This window comes from Nothobranchius furzeri, chromosome 1 (genome assembly GCF_043380555.1).
Source record: "Nothobranchius furzeri strain GRZ-AD chromosome 1, NfurGRZ-RIMD1, whole genome shotgun sequence".
Taxonomy (NCBI): Eukaryota; Metazoa; Chordata; class Actinopteri; order Cyprinodontiformes; family Nothobranchiidae; genus Nothobranchius; species Nothobranchius furzeri.
Window position 1 is genome coordinate 34,706,448 of NC_091741.1, and position 15,037 is coordinate 34,721,484.

Below are 15,037 nucleotides of genomic sequence, written 5' to 3' on the forward strand. Positions count from 1 at the left end.
ACCACGGCTTTGAGATGATGGTGGGCATCTCCTTTTTGCACCACGTCTTGAGGATGCAATAGGAGGTTCAAACACTTCCTCAGAGGATTCCTCAATCACTGAACTCTAAATTGTATTAGAATAAAAATATATATACTAATATAAAAAGTACTCTTGCATATTAATCAATTTTGACACAGATCAGGTTTACATCTAGTCAAAATTTGGGCTAAACCAACAATAAACAGAAACCCTATGAAAATAACCATGATTATAGGAGGACTACACAGAATGCAGTGTTTATTCATGATTTCCACATAAATTATTTATATGCTTTGATATATTCATCCCATCTTGAATGGCAAAGCAATTAAAATAAGCTAGTTACTTGTAATAAAATGCTAACAATTTGATAGGATTAATTTTATTTACAATATAGATTGCCATCTGTTACTGGTATTTTAAAATATAAATATATTTATAGATATTCTTTATAAAATGCCTTTTGTAAACAGTAAGTGTTTAATGTGCTGGTTAAATACAACTTTCTTACCTCAGATAACTCCATTGCTAACACTAGCTCAGCTCTATTACAAGAAGCAGTGCTCCGATGTTGGCTGTGTCCGAATCCAGAGGAAGGATGCTTGTGAGTGCGCATTTTGAGGTCGATGACGTCAAAGCGCAGCGACGAGTACTGTCCGAATTCCAAGAATCCTCATTCTCGTGTCCTCAAACGCGTCCTCGCTCCACCCACATTTCGAGGATGGGTCTGATGGATCCTCACAGGAGCAAGGGTATCCCAGCATGCTTTGCGCGCCGGCCGCTGGACTCGACACTCGCAACAACGGCGGACGGAGCGGGACAGCAGTACAGCTTAAAATGTAAGTTAGTTAAAAAATAGCGGTCAAAGAAATAAAATACGTGTTTGGGCACTTTCGGTTTGTTTTTTATATAAGATCTAATACCGCAAATTGTTTTTTTCATGTAATTTAAGGCTAAAACATGCCCCACCGAAAACCAGCTTGAATGTTTAATAGGAAAAAAACCCACCGTAAACTAGCTTGATCCCAGCAGGCTTTTAAAAGGAAAATAGCGGTAGAAAACTAAGCTGAAAGCGGTTCTGTTTATAGACATTTGTCGTTTGTATAAGTACATTTTAAGCAGAAATCAGCGAGAACGAGCTTGTATGGTGGTCCCGTCATAATTCCCGTGTGTGTGAGTTTATTTAGCGAATAAAGCTTCTCATCATTTGTTTTAAGGTTAACACCCCACCGTAAACTTGCTTGAAAGTCTAATAGGAAAAAACTCACCGTAAAAGAGCTTGCATCTTATGTAATCATGGAACGAACGCCAAAAACAACGAAAACTAAGTTTAATGTTTAAGTTAATTTTTAAGAAACCACATTACTGATTTAATGTTTTTAATTTCATTTTAGGCGGGAAAAACAGAACACAATTTTCATCTCCCATGTTGATAAATTAAAATATTGTTTATTGCATGTTTTATCAACTATGATGTATAATCTGACTTTGCTCTTCTATTCCTCTCTATTCTCATCCAGAACCAGTACCTTTAAGGAGCATCTGTAATTTCATTATGCCCACAGTGTTCTCTGTTGTTAAATGACAATAAAGCCTTGTAATTCTAATTCCCTTTGTCTGTAGGACTGCAAGCATCCAGGGTCAGGAGAGGGAGTCAGCGGAAAGCCCACTGCTGAAACCTGGCCCTGGTTTGTCCCCATGGACGAGGTGTTGGGACAGAGGCCTTCCACTATGCCTCCTGTCCTTATTGCTTCCATTCCCGAGGACACTCCAGGGCCAAGTGCAGCAGTGGGTGAGACAGAGGACAGGGAGAGTGGTGGAAGGAAGCCGGACTCCTCATCAGGGAGAAAAAGGAGAAGGGCTGATGAGCTCCTTGACCTGATCAGGGACGACATGAGACAACAGAGGGAAGCGGAGGAGAGGAGAGAAAGAAGGATGGACAGATTTTTAGCATTGATGGAAAGGATGGCAGAGAAATGGGTTTTTCTCTTTTAGTTTCTTCTGGTTCAGGTTCTATATATGTGTTTGGATGTTTTTGTTATTTGTTTAAATGTAATAAAATTTCTGTTAATTGATAACTCTTTTTTGATCATTAACAGTTTTATTATTCAGTTTTTAACAAGTAACAACATAGTAAATAAATTGTAAGGGAACACTCTAAGGAATAAAAGTAAAGATAAAAGTAAAATATATACAGTAAACTTGGAAAGCAGGGAGTCTTTGGTGGTGTTGCTAAATCTACTAAACATGGATCGAGGTGGATGGAGTGCAGGAACCGAGATCCGTGGCTGAACGTTTCTGGTTGGCAAGTGGAACATCAGACAGAGTGGTCTGCAGAGGGAGCTTCTGGATGCCTCATCTCACTGACCACTGCATCGTCCATCAAAAGGGTTTGCTGGGCTGGCTCAATCGACGGCTGTCACATCACTAACATTCAGATATATGCAAAAAAGGAGATCATGAGTATAATACTTGTATCTCTAGCAGATAACAGGACTAAATGATTTTTAAACTTTAAATACAAAGGCCGGTGACGTTTATTGAGCCGTTGCAGCTCCTCAAAAACCACAAATAAAATGAAATATTGCTGTGGATCCATTTTCAACGTCGCTACTAGCTTGTTAGCTTGTTAGCCTGTTTGACGCCGTCACGGTAGCTAAGCAACTGGACCTGGGGGCGGGAATGAAAACGAGGCTAGTACTGTCCGAATTCAGAGCCGCTGACTTCCGGTTTTAGCGGTCTTGCAAGGACCAGGCCTTGCTAGATCGGCGAGGACCCATACTCACAAGCATCCTACCCCTGGATTCGGACACAGCCGTTGACTCTGCTTTTCCTGCGCGTGCACATTGAGAGGCGTGGCTTTCGGCTCTTTCAGGAAGGGCGGGGGAGTGAGCAACAGCCGTTCGAATTTAAAAATCTCCTCCTCACCCTGATGGCGTCATCCTGCGGACTGTGCATCAAACAATAATAAAGCATAACATTTCTACAGCATATTCCCGCTTGTTTATGGAATTTATACATTACATGCATGAAATTTTATCCACTTTCATAACTTGTCACCATTTTCTATGAAAGCTTCATTAATCACGACAAAAGGGAAAGGGTAAAACCAGGAAAGGTGGTCATAAGGACCAATAGGGTACAAACTATGCAAATCAATACAAAGACGATAAGCATTAAAACAAGAAAAATAATAACTAATTGGATATGAAAGGTTCAGAATCAATACAATGAAGTATTTTTAATCTCCCTGTGTCATTGATTTTTAGCTGTTAGTTTTAGTGATTTTGCTGTATTTCTTTTTTATCTTTTACCTGTGTTCGTCCGACATGATTGTATAACACGGTTTAAATTCACTAACATTTTTGGTGTACAGTGCCTTGTTTGGTTGTAATGCCATGTTGAATGCGCTTTATAAATAAAATTGGATTGGATTGGAAGTGAAAACACAGCACGAGGTGCTGCACTTGTTCGTCTATCACGGATCGTCCTGATAACTTTGTTTGAAGAATCATTCCAGACAAAGTGTAATACAAAAATCATCATTTACAGTCTGGACAAGGGAACGTCAGTCACATCGGGTACATCAAGAGCAGCGGGTCTGGCAGGTTCAGAAGTCAACAAAGCACTGTAAAAGTGAAACATTTGACAATTTATGGTATTTCCTACATATACAATGGGAATATTGGCTCTAGGTGTTCTGTTGAAACAAATAGAATTGTTTTTTGGCAGCAAGTGTGTGTCAATGGTGGCCACAGGTTGGGGTAACATGCCAGTAACATCTGAGTAGATATCAGTGCTTTCATGTCCTGCTATCTCTTCAGCCGCCATCTTAGAGAGAGCAGGCTAACAGCAGCAGATTCAAAGATATATTAATCCCAGAGGGAAATTAGAGTTTCAGTACACACAAATCAGAGATCAGACATACATACATAGGCATAGACACATGACAAGAATTGGTGACTGTGGTCATTCACAATCCGAGTCGCGCTACCTTAATAGAGATAAGAGGGTTTATATGAGGATTGAGTCAGGTGGAGGGAAAAAATGCCACTTCAGAGTTACCCTCCACAGGAAGGGCAGCTTTGCTATGCAAAAAACACCTCAGACAGAAATGCAACAGACTTCAGACATTACACAGCATAAGTGTCCACTAGGTGGGGAGGTAGGGTTGGGACTCTCCTCACATCAGTGCATGCAGCCACGATAAGCAGCGCTCGTCACCTCCGTTTGGACAGGGGAGGGAGGTAGTTGGGTTTAGAAAGCACAGTGACTCCTGGAAACGATTCAACGGCCTTCACCGGTCACAGTCCCGCCCAGGCTGGGATAGGGAGACAGAGTTACCATAGCGACGGCAGCATTCCACATTTCTTCTGAGGGGGAGTAATCACTTCAGCCTCACAGGCTCAAGGGCACCAGATTCAGATAAGAACTTGTTTTGGGGCCAGACAGAGATAATTTCCCCTCTGCCTTAAAGTTCTGTTGATCTCCAACCCCTCTAAATCCAATAATGGCGTAATTAATCCATCCCAACCGTGCTGTCCCGTCAACTCGCTTCTTGATCGAATCCACCTTCTGTGCCAGAGTCTGAATCTCAGCCAGAGTTCCAAGCTTACGACTCATCTCGACAATTATATGAGTTTGTGCGTTCATAGTGCGGTGTAATCCATCTCTGAGCTCGGGGATTGAGCCAATATTCCTCGAAAGCTCATTAATTTTCCGGTAAGCCGGGTAAGCACTCAGGCCAAACAGCAGGAATCCCGACACCAACACCACGAATTTCCAGACGTCTTCAGAATCCTCCACAGACAACAGAGAGGCAGATCAGGTTCCACTGTTTCCAGGAGTCCATAGTCCATACCCAGCTGGCTCTGTCCCAGAGGGGCAACCGGGAGCCCTTTCACCCGTTCTCATCGTTGAAAAAATGTTGTCAGTCGCTTAGAGAGACCAACTGACCAGGTCTATTTTTAATAATTCCCAGTTTCCAGAAAAAATGCAGAAGCGCCGTGCACCCAAAGACAAAGAGCCTTGGGGATAAGATAGGGAGGAGAGGAAGAAAAAAGCGTCTGTACTCTCCAAGAGTCGGAAGAAGAAGAAGAAAATATCATTTCTATAGCGCCTCTCAAGATAAAAATCACGAGGCGCTTCACAAAAACAAAAAAATATAAAAACTGTAAAAATATAAAAAAGCATTTCAAAAATGTTTAAAAATATATTTAAAATGAGTAAGAATAGGCAATTGCGATTTAAAAGAAAAAATGTAAAGAAAGAGAGAGAGCGAACAGGAAAGAGGGACATCAGTGGATCCTGAGGAAGGTGGAATAGGTGGGGAGAGCAGAATAAAGAGAGAGAGGTGAAGAAGGTCATACAAAAGCCAGCTTGAACAAGTGAGTCTTCAGCTGCTTTTTAAAGGAGACCACTGAGTCCACTGATCTCAGGCTCAGGGGGAGAGAGTTCCAGAGTCTGGGGTTCACAGCAGCAAATGATCTGTCACCTTTGACCTTTAGCCTGGTGCTGCACAACCAGTAGGCTTTGATCACTGGACCTCAGGGACCTGCTGGGGGTGTAGGGACTAAGAAGATCACCAATGTAAGATGGTGCTTGTCCATGTAAGGCCCTATAGACCAGAACCAGGATCTTGAAATGAACCCTGAAGTTGACTGGCAGCCAGTGAAGCTGGAGGAGAAGCGGGGTGATGTGGGTGTGTTTGGAGGACTTGGTCAGAAGCCGAGCACAGGCGTTCTGAACCACCTGTAGACGGTTCAGGGAGGTTCTGCTCAGACACGTGAAAAGAGAGTTACAGTAGTCTAAGCGTGAGGAGATGGTGTGGAGAACAGTCTCAAGTTCAGAGCGGGACAGAATGGGACTCAGCTTAGCAACGTTCCTGAGATGGAAGAAGGAAGAGCCAACAAGAGAACTGACATGAGAATCCAGGGTGAGAGCTGGGTCAAAGGAAGAAGAATGCCTGCGCTCAGTGTGGATTATTCCTGCTCTAATCGGCGGACTGTTGAGACCAGGGCTCGGGGGATTACTTTTTACAAGTAAGTTTGAGCATATTGTTGTTTGTATTTAGTAAATATAACTTTACTGTACTGTGTTTGTGTCCACCAGCAGCCCCTCCTAGCTAACGTTAGCTACATGTTTACTGCTGCTGTCTCCCTGACAGTGAAGCTAAATGAGACTGTATTAATCAGTTATTCCTAAACACTGACGTACATTACAGGTGAAACAAGGATGCTGCTGTAGAAACCAAACATCAGATAGATCTCATGTCTCAGACCCTCCTATCGGACTGCAGAACAGTTAGCTAACACGCTAACATGCTGTTATCTGATTGTTATGCAGAACTTTTTTCTGGTTCTACCCTTTGAGGATCGCTGATTCGTTTTCAGTAGAAAACGCAATTTTGGGGTTAAAGAAAGGTTCTAAAAATGTTAAGGAAGAAGTAAACAGAAGAGTAAGAAATAAGAAAATAGCAGTGACCTCTTTTGTACAATGTTGTGTAGACACTGGTCTGCAAATCTCATGGTTTTGTTTTGAAGGTTTTCCACAAAAGATGTGAGGAAGAAGTGTGATGCTTCCTATAGCTGGTTCATTATGACCAGAACCGGGCTGTGTCGTACTGGGAGCCTCAGATCTGGAGTTTATTCTTCAGCTTCCTGGTTCTCCTTCACCTAAGTTTATCACAAAGCCATGAGCATCCATACAGGTACATATCCTTTTATCAGTCACAAGCCAGAGTGCAATGCTTATCCCCACATAGGGAGCCTAAGTCTCCTCCCTTTCCGGTCGGCTCATGGGTCCCCGGAAGAACGAAAAAATGAATGCAAGTCAACGGGGCTAAAAGAGCTATTTTCTAATCCGCTTTGCCTTACGCCCTGGATCACACATGTGTTCAGGGTACGAAATTAAATTTTTTACTCACCGGCCAAGTTGGCTGGTAGATGATGAAAATCTACCGGCCAAGCATATTTTTTACCGGACAAAATTCTAAATGATTTAGATCCACCTAAAGCATGTTATTCTATATTATGTTGATTCCAAACAGAGTGACAAAATAATTAAAACATCAATTAATAAGAAAAACAACTCTTTTGTCATTTTTACTATTTATTTATTTATTTATTTATTTTTAGAGATGTTTTTATGTAGCCTGGCAAGCCAGACTAAATAAATATATTATTTTATTTTCTTTGCAAAGCAAGAATTTGGTCTTGTTCACTAGGCTAGTTTTTATGAACTCTTTCATTGAAATCTAGTCAGACTCCTTGTTTTCTCTGTCCATGAAGTCTGGCCTCCTGCTTCTGACACCGTCTTTGTGCCAAAGCATTACAGCCTCATTTGGGTCCTAGTCCTTGATCTCTGGAGAACACAGCTGCACCATGAGAATATCTGAAAGTGTGTCAGGGCTAGGGTTGTCACGGTAACCGGTGTAGCGGTAAACCCCGGTAAAAAAGTTGACGATAAATAATAACAGTCTTGTTTAAAAAATATATATATATTATCAATATCTTGGTGGATTACCGTGGCTGCGGTGTAGGCGTGGTGACCCTTACCAGTCACCAGGGCCGGAGTGGGACACATTTTCAGCCCTGGAGTTTCAGACCCCAGACCGGCCCACTTAACGAATTATTATTAAAATCATGTTAGAACTTTATTTGTATAGTCTACAAAAGCACACTACTCGGTAAAGCCTTGTAATTCAGTGCAAGAAAGAGTTGCTTTACAATGTAGGTTTATTTGAACATCAGTGCACATCTCCAACATTGTTCTTTACAACACATTCTCTAACAATATAACAATCTACCTTCTGTTCAAACAGCTGTTCTGAGATTTTCAAACCTTTAAAATGAAATGACTCAGCACTCCCTTTCACACTTTTTCCAGTTTCCCTAGACTCACCTGCACACAATTAAAATAATCATCTGTAAAGCTTTAGCACATTTGATATGGAAAACACATTTTTTGTAACCAATTAAAATATTTTCTATGGCAAAATAAGCAGGCTTATTTCATTTTACTTTCATTCTAATAGCGATCTGTTGTGGGCTTTGTGCATTTACTAATAAAAATACATCAGGTCACTACTATTATTTGGACATTAAAATTATTATAATGAAACTGATGTTTGCGCATGAGTTGGCTCACCTTCTATCCCAACAGGAGCAATACCCTCACTGCTGGCTCCTGGCTCTTCTTCTGACACTACATTGTGTGAAAATGGTCACAATTCAGCATTCATTTTCCTTTTTTACACGCTTTCTGATCAATGCTGAATCATCTAGTATTTTAGAACACTTTCATATAGAGCCAGGATAGTTTTCATCATATAAATTTTAATAATATTCAGTTCACTGACTCAATAAGTAATCCTACCTGTACATGTCCGCTCTGGAATTGTGGGCTTCTGCCTGGTGCTTATTAGGCCTACTGGATCTTGTGTTTGACTCTGAGGGGCTACAAGGCAGTTTGGTGGCATCAGTCACATCATACTGTAAATTATATTACACAACGTTATGTCATGATGCCATATAATTCATTATTGATGCTTAATTAACTTGAATGGTGATTTGCAGCCGGTAAAGTTTAACATCTTGACTTGCCTTACCCGTTTTATCTTCATTTGAAGTTAAAGACCGCGAGCTTGTTTGAGAAAAAAAGGTGCTCATTTTTGCACATTTAGCTGCATCTGTTTCCAGCGCTTTCCTCTTTTTAATTCTTGCCTTCTCCGCGCCACCCTTGCTCTTTCTACTTTCCATCTTTCCGTCAACTGCGTGGTCACGTGGTGCGAACAGGCGCATACGGGGAAAAAAAAAAACGAGCTGCAGCCTGCAGGTAGAGACAGCCGGGAGGAGCGTATGTGATCAGCCCGGCGGCCTCAGTGCCATGACTGAACACCGGCACCAAAAAATAAAAATAAAATGATATAAAACAAAAACGAGAGCACCGGCCCATGCGGCCCAAACATCGCGCGGCCCACCGGGAATTCTCCAGACCCTCCCGATTAGCCACTCCGGGCCTGCCAGTCACCGTATCATCTGGAAGTTGCCGGCGGCACATGCGCACTTTGTTGTTTACGACCAAAACTTTCTTTAAGCTAAAGCTGAAATAATGGCAGGAGGAGACGGCAGCACTTGGGACATTTATTATCCCTCAAAGAAGACAAAGTCGGAAGTATGGGCATTTTTTTGGATATTTGAAGAATGCCGAGGGCCAGTTGTCTGTGAAAGGCAGCAACGCTACGTGGCCATCATAATGTCACGACTCCGCCATCTCCAGTTCGCCACTTTTCACAAAATCTTCTGGTTGCCACTGGTCCTGGTGGTTTTTCTTCCAGTTCGACGAGTTTTCTTTTGGAAGGCTGGCTGACTCCAGTTAAAAACCGCCACATTTCACCGCTAGTTTTAACACGAAGCTAACGGCTAACTTCATAAACTGATTGAATGGGATAGGTGGAAATGACGTTGGATGCGGCGTTCACGTTTCGCGTACGTTTGTGCATGCAGGCGTGAGGAGTATCAGAAATCCGTGGAAGATGACTGATAAACATAACTAATTTGGTGCAAACATTTACTCGCCAGGTGGCAGATAGAGCTCAAAAATTTACTCGCCAAATGGAGCAATTTACTCGCATTTGGCGAGTGGCGAGTGTTAATTTCGGACCCTGCATGTGTTGTACTGCAATTTAAATGAAAACTAATGATGGGTGTTTGGACCACGCCAGTCACGTACTTTGAGATTTATCCGCTTGTAAAAGTTTGTTATTAGCATGACTACACTCCAGAAATCGGCACGTCGCATATGTGATGTCACCACATAATCTCCTCCCCCCTAGCGTAGCTGCTACTCACCACATGACCAGATTCATGGTGGTTCTTTCCTCCTGAAAGGATTTGAAATTTGCTGAACTTACAGCCATTTTTCCTTAGTTTTTCTCCATGTCTGGTTTGATGACGTCACTTTTGTGAAGCGCATTTGTAGTCCTGGACTTATTTTCACGTGAAACCTAAAATAACATTTACCCTGTTCAAAAATAAGTGCTTTCTTGGTGTCAAATGCTTCTTTAAAATTCACGGACATCATTTGGGAAATCCACGGCACAAAACAAGCGGAATTAGAAAATAGCGATTTTAGCTACGTTGACTTGCATTCATGTTTTTGTTCTTCCAGGGACCTGCGGTGCGGAAATAGAAGATGGGCGTGACTTCGGGGGGAAAGACGCATTTGAGTATCGTAGACCTGCACATAGGTGTTGGATGGTTTTTCATGAATGATCTACAGCTTGCTAAACCATACAATCTGATACTTATACACACTGATTTTACAACCCAGACAAGATCTCTCAGATACTTAATGAGGTTTTGCTATAAAACATCTACCTTACATTCCACTATTTCATTCAATTCAGTTATCTTGTCCAACCATCATTTATCGTGATTTGTTCTGTGTCCTCGTTAGTTTAGAAATATATTATTAAATTCATTTTTATAAACTATATCCTGACTCTGTCTGAATTCATATGAAGTGTGTGTTCCCTGAATAATCTAAAGCAGTGGGTACTCAACCTTTTTTCACTGATGTACCCCCGTGAAATATTTTTTTCAGCCAAGTACCCCTAATCAGCGCAAAAACATTTTTGGTTGTAAAAAAACAACACCTTAAATAGGTGCATTCAGTGACTGATTTATTAAACTTTGAAACTGATAAACAGTTAACTGTACCATGTTCAGCGCTTTGGGCTTCCTGACAGGGTGGCGGAAGGCGCTTTATAAATAAAGCTTTGATTGATTGATTGATTGAAACAAGTACAAAATTCAACCATTTGGGAAAAAAAACTATTTTTAATATTTTAAATGTTAATACTCCATAACTAAATGTATTGGAAATATTTTTCATCACTAAAATGTGATTCTAATTAATTAATTGGAAACAGTCACCATAAAACCATTTAAAACCATAAGATTACCCATTGGAAAATCCACAAATGTGCAAAACACTGCACATTTTTGTAGTATCTCTTGAACTATTTGGAAAAAATATATATATAACTAGAAATATTTAAAAAAATATATCAAATACAGGCCAAAGAAATGATTAAGCTAATTATAATTAAAGATTTGTGCTCATAAAAAGCATATCAACATAAAGTGCTCTCTTTTGGGATCATAGTATATCTGTTCTCTAAAAGAAATCATCAACGTCATTTTAAATAACAATTGCTAAAAACAAATGTAAATCTCAAAATATATTTTTAAAAATCAAAAAGAAGACTGAAATCTTAACATTACTGCACTGATCGGAGTGTTTTTACAGACTTTTTAGTGAGACACTTGGGCTTGTGCTTCACTGAGGATCTTTTTCATCCTTGGTGGCAGGGAGGCAACTGCTGTGATAAAGCTCTTTTTTAGACACAGTCTGCTTCTCTGATGTACCCCCTGGAGGTACCCCCAGGGGTACACGTACCCCCATTTGAGAAAGGCTGATCTAAAGAACCTAAAGGTAATATTAAATCAAATAATCTGAGGCCTAGTCCACACGTAGCCGGGTTTTTGTTAAAAACGAATATCCGCCCCTCCAAAAACTTGCATCCACACCACCTCGTTTAAAAAAGAAAAACTCTGTCCACACGTACCCGGATAAATACGTTGTTAAGGACATGCCAGACCTGTAGGCGGCAGTACTTCCCCCGTTCTTAACCTCGTCCTTCGTCTGTGGTCTTCCGCAAGCAGCAGTAATTCCGCTTGCAAAAACAAACGAGCAAAAAGCGCTTGGACCATTGAGTTTTTAAAAAGATCCGTTTGCGTGTGAAAAAACTCCGTTTTCGTGTGGATGACAGGCCGAAACGTAGAAAAATACCTACGTTTTGGCAGATCCCCGCCTACGTGTGGACAGGGCCTAAGAGCAATCAGATTAATAATTCCTATTTATATGGAATATCACATCTTATTGATCCTTTAATAAAGTGTGGCTAATTCGCCACGCTACACCATGGTCCGACAGTAGATGGGCGTGGCTTGGGTCACCAGGAGGTCACCTGATTTCTGCTGTTGAAAACCTGCTGCTGAATATAATGTGATGAAAATCTTCTGTTGTTTAATATTTAAAGGTGAACATTTGCAGATGAATTTAAGCAGATATAAATCTTCTGTTGGACTTATGTTGTTGAATTTTTAAAGATGAAAATCTGCGGATGAGTTTTAGGAAATCACATTGTTGCTGGTGTATTTTGAGTAAAAAAGATTCAAATACGTCAATTCAAAGAATACGTTTAGTGTAAAAAATTCAGAGTTCAAAAAAAAGCATATTCTGGTGAAACTGTTATACTTCCTTGGTCCGTTCTCTTCTGCTCTGCCTGATCTGAGGATGTCCACATGTAGCTCAGCCATCCTTCTCACTGAGAGAACAACCAAATGTTTTCTCATCCACTCACAGAAACCTCGAACCTGCTGCTTTATTTAGTAACTGACATCAGCTCAGGTCTTCTGGTGAAAAGCATTTGTGAGATGAAACCTAAAATAGAAACAGGAACACGTAGTGAGCTCTCCTTGCCCGACTCTTCTTGCTGCGTGAGCTGCAGTCGGTATGTTACTGAAGGCCACTGCTGGACTGACCATAGGGCATAGCGGGCAACTGCCCGCTGAGCCGACCCTTTCATCTTTTATGGGCCGGTGTCTGTTTTTTTTTTTTTTTTTTTTTTTTTTTCCTGGCCTCTAGTTGTTGCAGACAACTTGCCCGCGCCGCCCCACGCGACGCCTCGTAAAAGTTGGTGGATTGGCCAATTGGTCATAATGCACTCTGGGCTGGACCAATAGCCAGAGGTCTGATGCACCCGCCAGTTGTTTGTGAAGAATCTCAGTAAACAGACAGACGAGCTTTACAAAATGGAGAACAAAAAACGGAAAGCAGGAGCGGAGAAAATTCGACTAAAAAAGAAACTGGCCCTTCAGGCTGATGCTGGCACATGTGTTAAAATCTCACAGTTGTTTGGTAGTGAAGGTTCAAGTAAAATCAATTTAGGAAGTGATGGAGCCTCAGCCCAGCGACAGGTTGGAGAAGAAAAGAGGGAGGAGGAGAAACCCGAGCCGGTGTTGTGCCATTAATCGTTTCGCTGCCAAAAAATGATTAGCCACCGCGGGATCGCGCACGGTTAGGTAATTGCATTTCTAGACAAAATTCCCCAGGATTTCGCCCTAAAACTCAGCATATCTAGCAATATGGACATTCAGAAAGCAAAGATAACCTCTTCCGGTACTTAAACAGATGTTTATCGCGGATATTAGTGTGGCAGTGTTTGTGGCACCCTGCGCGGGAGCACGAGGACGTGCTTGTGGAAAGAGGGAGGAAGATGTGGCAGTGTGAGCGTCCACAATGTCTTGATTGATCTTGCGCCCTGGCTACTTGTCCAAGTGGATGTTCATTTGGCTGACTGGTTAGAGCGTTTGACTCTCACCCCAGAGGTTTGGGGATCGAATACAACCCGGGCCGTCGTTTATCCACCTTGCCACGTTAGTTTTTCCAGTTCGGAAGTTGTTTTAAATGTTGCTAATTGTCTTAAACGTTCACAATGAGGATATATTAATCCTTTTTGCAATATTTGCGATTGAAAGATGGTTTGTGGTAAGAACTGGCTTTCTTTATGTTACAGCCTTGATACTAAAAAAATAAATAAACAATGTAAAATGGCACCCTGTATTGAATGTAAACGTTGTATAAATGTAAATAAACAATTCTCCAGCGATTTAATTTTTTCCCCTTCCTTTCTTTAGTCCACTTGACATGGAGCCACAGTTAACTAGTTTGGGGCACATTTTTACTTGGAAAAATAGTATTTAAACTGATCAAGCTTTGGCTTTACAATGACACTGTGTAAGTTGCTAATCATTACGTTGCTCTATTTAAAAGTAACAAGATAAAAGCACTTCAGCACATACAATTAAGATTGTCACTTGCCAAATAGACTACACCCTCCCGTTTACCTATAAGAAACGCCTCAAAATATCTTTCAATTCTTTATTGATGATTTAATTGTAGACAACTAAAATGGCATTTTACTTGCCAAAAAGTGATTGAATTGCTCAGATTTTCATGGAGGCTAAAATTGACCAAATAAGGGTTTTATGTATTATCTGTTGATGTTACTGTACTCATACTGCCTACTGTATCATCATAAACACCACAAAATGGCAAAAAAAAAAAAAAAAAAAGATAATTTCCCTTGCCAAAAATTGATTACAGTGTCCTGGTCACCTGTAAAGGGTTACATTTACCTAAATATTACCTTATTTATTATCTCTTGATGTTATTAGTGCCATCACAGGATGCTGGGTCTCTTCATAAACACCTCAAAAATGGCAACAAATGATCATTTCCCTTGCCAAAAATTGATCACAGAGTCCTGGTCACCTGTAAAGGGTTAAATTTACCTAAATATTACCTTATTTATTATCTCTTGATGTTATTAGTGCCATCACAGGATGCTGGGTGTCTTCCACATTCATAAACACCTCAAAAATGGCAACAAATGATAATTTCCCTTGCCAAAAATTTATCACAGTGTCCTGGTCACCCATAAAGGCTTAAATTGGCATAAATATTACTTCATTTATTATGATGCTGGGTGTGTTCCACAATCATATTCGAATAAACATGAAAATATTCCGTCCGAATATCTGTTTCTTGTTATAAATATAACAGCTAGACGGATTTACAGTTAAAATAGGAGAAACATTTCAGGAAACTATTGTCAATTAACCACAGAAATAGGGACTAATAACATCAAGAGATAATAAATAAGGCAATATTTAGGTAAATTTAACCCTTTACACTTGACTCCCCAGGAAGGGTCGTAACACCACTTGCCTCATGCACATAAGTGACCAAAACAAAGCAGCATGGAGACACTCCGTCTCCAACCACCTCTCAGGCAGCAGCCTGCACTCCCAAGTTCTACACATCACCAGAACATAACCAACCACAACACAATAAAAGCAGTGTTATACAGAATGGAAGGCCTGTA